Genomic DNA, 6,001 nt, shown 5'->3' with positions numbered 1-6,001 from the left:
TGGTTCTTGCTGAAGCTCAAACGTACTGCGTAACACGAGAATGAACCTCATTGGTTCTTGCTGAAGCTCAAACGTACTGCGTAACACGAGAATGAACCTCATTGGTTCTTGCTGAAGCTCAAATGTGCTGCGTAACACAAGAATAAACCTTATTGGCTCTTGCGGAAGCTCAAACGTGCTGCGTAACATGAAATTGAACCTCATTGGTTCTTGCTGAAGCTCAATCGTGCTGCGTAACACAAGAATAAACCTTATTGGTTCTTGCGGAAGCTCAAACATGCTGCGTAACACGAGAATGAATCTCATTGGTTCTTGCTGAAGCTCAATCGTGCTGCGTAACACAAGAATAAACCTTATTGGTTCTTGCGGAAGCTCAAACATGCTGCGTAACACGAGAATGAATCTCATTGGTTCTTGCTGAAGCTCAATCGTGCTGCGTAACACAAGAATAAACCTGATTGGTTCTTGCTGAAGCTCAAACATGTTGCGTGACACAAGAATAAACCTTATTGGTTCTTGCGGAAGCTCAAACATGCTGCGTAACACGAGAATGAACCTCATTGGTTCTTGCTGAAGCTCAATCGTGCTGCGTAACACAAGAATAAACCTTATTGGTTCTTGCTGAAGCTCAATCGTGCTGCGCAACACGAGAATAAACCTTATTGGTTCTTGCGGAAGCTCAAATGTGCTGCCGCTGCGTAACACAAGAATAAACCTCATTGGTTCTCGCACGTCAAGCGAACATGCTTGAGCTTCCGTTGACAACTGATGTGTGAGTTGATAAATGTTTATGTGAATAAAAGCCTAAATCTGTTCATCATATAAAGCGGTCAAGTCTCTTCAGAAATTTGGACTAAACTGGATTAGTTTTACAATCTCTTTATGAACTTTTTTTAAGCATCACAGAGATCACAAGATCAAGCGTCACAAGATCACGGGAACACATCGGAAGGAATTACTATTCAAAATCTTACAAAAATCTCAAAAGCTTGCAATGACTTCAGTCAATATTAGGTCGTTATCATGTTTTTCACTTTAGAATACCGATCCAAATGAATTATGCATTATTCATGTTAATTATGAACCTGTATATAGTAGTTCACTGGGAGGTATGAAAAAAATAGTTACTGATTAGCTAATAGTGAACTACCACATTCAACTCAGCGCTCTAAGTTACTAATTTGTTAATCAGTGTTTCTTGTTAGTTAATAGTAGTTACTAGAATGTTAATAGTGCGTGAGTCATTTGTTCCTGTGTAGTTATTCATTAATGAAGGAACAGTTTTCTAAAGTGTTACCAAAATATGTTCAATTGTGTTTTGAAGATGAATGAAAGTCTTACGGGTTTGGAACAACATGAGGGTGAGTAAATGATGACAGAATAAAAATTTGGGTGAACAAGCCCTTTAATGTTTCATGTTTAATATAAATATCCATGTTCGTAGTTTTGATAGCTTCTGTGCCATCAGTTCCCAAAAACAGCCAAAATAGCTAATTAGGTGCATCTGGGCAAAAAATGGGTGCTTTTTGGAATTGTTAACTTGTTATATTTTAATTTATGTTAATTTACTGTGTTTAAGTTTTTATTTATACCAAATAAGTAGTGATCTTCTATGCACCAGTGCCCTACATTACAATAGTTAAAGTAATTATTATTGTTGTTAATGTACACTCTGATAAGTGTGGTGAAATAATTTTCTGTGGTAATCGACAGCATCTATGACATTTTTATTTTGTTTAACACAGAACATTCCATTAATATACATGTTCAACATTCCAAATCTGACTAAAGCTTCTTTTGGATTCCAGTGCTCTTCCTCTCAGGGTCTGCCACCTGCCAGGGTCAAAGGTTGCAGGTCAAGGGTCTAGTTCAGGCCTCTTATCTACAGCGTTCTATTTTCCAGAGAGTTTAATAGAGACAGGTAACCATAACCTGAACAGAGGATTTAAACAGCTACCCCTAGTACCACTTGACACCATAGAACCCACAGCCGCCAAAGAGAAAAGCTTCTGGCTCCATGACAGCTTGTGTGGCTACACTGGAAGGTAACGCACACCTCTCACCTTCGCTCCGCATTATATTCCATTGACCCTATTAGTGTACAGCAGGGCCTATCTTTTCCATTGTCAGAGGAGTATTGTTGGATGGGTGGGTTACTTGGGCATTCTGTTTCATGCGGCCACATTTTTTTAAAGCATTGGCAAGATGCATCTAGTTTATATGGGAACTGCAGTGCTGGTGTTTAGTTTTGCTGGAAAAGTTTCAAACGGTGCCCAAGGATGAATAACCGCATCACACTGCTTAAATTGTTATAGTTATATTCTCAGCTATAGTGGGCAAATATCTATACACTATCTGGTCTCTACCTTAAAGGGATAGTTCATCCAAAAATGATTTACTCACTCTCATTTTTTCCCCAAACCTTTATGCATTTCATCCTTATGCAGAACACAAAGGAAGATTGTTTGTCTATACAATGAATGTCATTGGGGTTCAATATTGTTTACATACAATCCCAACATTTTTCAAAAAATATTCGGTAACACTTTACAATAAGGTTCATAATGTATTAACTAACATGAACTAACAATGAGCAATGCATTTGTTACAGTATTTATTAATCTTTGTTATTGTAAGTTAATAAAAATACAGCTGTTCATGTTAGTTCAAAGTGCAACAACTAATGTTAACAAATACATCCTTTTATTTTAATAACGTATTACTAAATGTTGAAATGAATATGAACTAAAAATAATAAATGCTGAAGAAGTATTGTTTATTCTTAGTTCATGTTAACAAATGTAGTTAACTAATGTTAACTTATGAACCTTATTGTAAAGTGTTACCATATATTCTTTTGTGTTCCAGAGAAGAAATAAAAAAGAGTTTGGACCAACTTGAGGGTGATTAAATGATCACAGAATTTCTATTTTTAAACTATCACTTTACACACATTCTAATCAAGTAACTTTGCTTTTTGCTCATTTTGCATCTTAAATGTTCTCTACTGTTATTTTCTTAGTATTCTTCTCAGACAGATTTATGTTACACAATCGTAATATTTTGCGCTGTCACTGTTAACCATATCCCATGCACTCTGCACCTTTTGTTTATTTATTATTTATTGTACTACTTTATATTTATTTATTTCCTACATTATTCAACTGTAACTGCAATGATCTTGTGAAGGGAAACTAATCTCATTATACCTGTTCAATGGCAATAAGGAATTCAGTGAGACTTGACTGATAAATATATATATATATATATATATATATATATATATATATATATATATATATATATAGACACACACACAATGATATCAGCACAACTGCAGGGTTTACAGTTCTTTTTAGAGATTCACATATATAACGGTACAGTTGTGTAACGAGAGCAGGTTGGACAAAGGTTACAACTGACAGAAGCTTTCGTCCTTATCCTGCAGTGCCTAGTCTGGGGAAAATGCTGAAGATGTGAAAATGCATCACGGACAGAGATGACATCTATATCCTTCAACTGTGCATGTGTGTGTGTGTGCTGGTGTGTGTCTAGAAGATTGATCACCAACGTGTGGGAAAGTTTCCCCGCATGCATCACAGGTACAAACCCATTGTTTTGTTCTAAACACCTCTGGGGCTGGTCACTACCATGTGCACGTGTACAGGCACATTATACAAGTATTGTACTGTATGTGCTAGATTTTATGCATAATTCTGTGAAAATACGGCGTCATATATCTGAATCATCACAAATCAGTCTCCTGGCTCGAGTCACAGAAATATAATTAGACAATATGCTATAGCTGTCTTAGTTCTCAAGTTGGACATATATTACCTGATTCGTAGCAGCACAGAAGCTCTAACATACATTTTCAACTTAAAAGGATAGTTAACCTGTCAGCCTTTACTCACCCTCATGCCGTACCAAGCTGTAGAATTTTCTTCCTTTATGGTAACACTTTACAGCACTTTAATCTTTGTTACTTAATAAAAATACAGCTGTTCATTGTTTGTTCATGATACTTCACAGTGCATTAACTAATGTTAACAAATACAACTTGTGATTTGAATTATGTAGTAGTAAATGTTGAAATTAACAAAGATTAATAAATGCTGTAAAAGTGATGTTCATTGTCAGTTCATGTTAACTAATGTAGTTAACTAATGTTAACCTTATTGTCAACCTTATTGTAAAGTGTTATCGAAATCATTTTAAAGAATGCTTTGGTGACCATTGCCTTCCATTGTATGGACAAAAACAAAACCGACATTTCTCAAAATATCGTATATTCTGTTCCACAGAAGAAAGCAAGTCATACGGCTTGGAAAGACTTGAGGATGAGTAAATGATGACATCACTGTTTTTTTGTAAAATGTATAAGTTAGACCTGTACGGCTATGGATCAGGTAATATCTATCTGACAAAGGGACATTATCCCTTTAAAGTATTTGATTAAATTGAAATTGAGTATATAGTGGTTATAATGAACCACATAATTCAAAGATTTACTAACACAGATATTTCAATTTACATATAAACATTTGAGTCATAAACTTTCATTCCAAACCTCCCTCATCTTCTTGCTCAAATCCAACATCAAACCAAACAACAAACTATTTCTAATTCTAATCATTATCTCACTCCTCAATTCATAAAACTCGATCACAGCACATACCGTACAAATGAATGTGGCCTGACGGAGAGAACACAAGATCAGCATCTTATTTGATCTTTCTAAACTTCTGTAACAGCTCTACTCGCATCCGTTGAATTCTTTTCGATCAAAATTTGATTGAAAGTCCATTGTCCTTTCTATAACAGCATCCAAAGGACATAAATCACATGCTTAAGCCAATCTATAAAAACAAACACTGAAATACCCACCAGGGAGAACCTCTGGGGTAGGACGGTCCCTCTGTGCGCACTCTGATCCGGGATGAGTGGGGCTCCTCTTTTTGCCTCTGTCCCTCTCTAGCCTTGCTCCTCTTCTCAGCCTGCATTGCAACCAGATTTCTGCACACCCTTGTGTTCTGTTTAAGCTCTCTCTCTTTCAGTAATCTTATGCCTCCTGAGTAACTTGAGACCCACGGTAGCCATCAGGGAGACGCACGCACTCACACACGCACACACCTTACCTTTCGCATCTGGCTTGGCTTTAAACCTTAGACCAGGTTCTCCTTTCTGTGTGCGTCTCTCTCGCATTCTGTTTGCTGTACTCGGGGTGCCGAAGTGTTGGGGTGTCAGAGGAGGACCCCACAGTGCTGGAGCCGAGCTCTGCGGGGCAAACAGCGCTGAGTAAAGGACGGCGGGTCTTGTGCTGCTGCAGAGTAAGCAAACAGAGCAACATCTCCAGGGCGCGAGAGCACGCACACACATACACGCACTCGCCGACTCACAATTACTCACTCGCACTCGTAAGTTACATAGACGTATAGTACGCAGTTACACCAGCAAAGTACAGTACTAATACTATTATTGTACTGCACATGTACATATGCATAAATGCCTTTGTGCATAGGATACTTGGAAAGACAACTTGGAATTTTGAAATGTTCAAGTTTATTCTTAAAAAAAGTGGAAAGGAACAGCACTCAACATTGAAATGACAACTCTGAAACTGTTAATGGTAAACATTGACTTTAAAGAAAAGAAATTACGTTAATGAGTTAAAATTCTTGCATTACATGATATTTGTAGAGACAGGTAACAGTAAGTACGATTTTCCCATCAAGCTTTGAATGGAACATCAATCATTGAATATTGTATTTCACAATGCTTTGACTTTACTTTTAGTTTCCAGTGTGATGAATATAAAATCATAAGTTAATATCCATTTCTTTCTCTATCTTGACTCATTTGATTGCCTAAAGCCATTTTTACACACACTACTGTTCAAATGTTTGGGGTCAGTAATTTTTTTTTAAATGTTTGTGAACAAAATGCTCACAGAGTCTTGATCAAAATGACAGTACATTTCTGAAATATGATTACAATTTAA

Source organism: Rutilus rutilus, assembly GCF_951802725.1.
Source record: "Rutilus rutilus genome assembly, chromosome: 12".
Lineage (NCBI taxonomy): Eukaryota > Metazoa > Chordata > Actinopteri > Cypriniformes > Leuciscidae > Rutilus > Rutilus rutilus.
Note: the sequence above shows the minus strand (reverse complement) of the source record.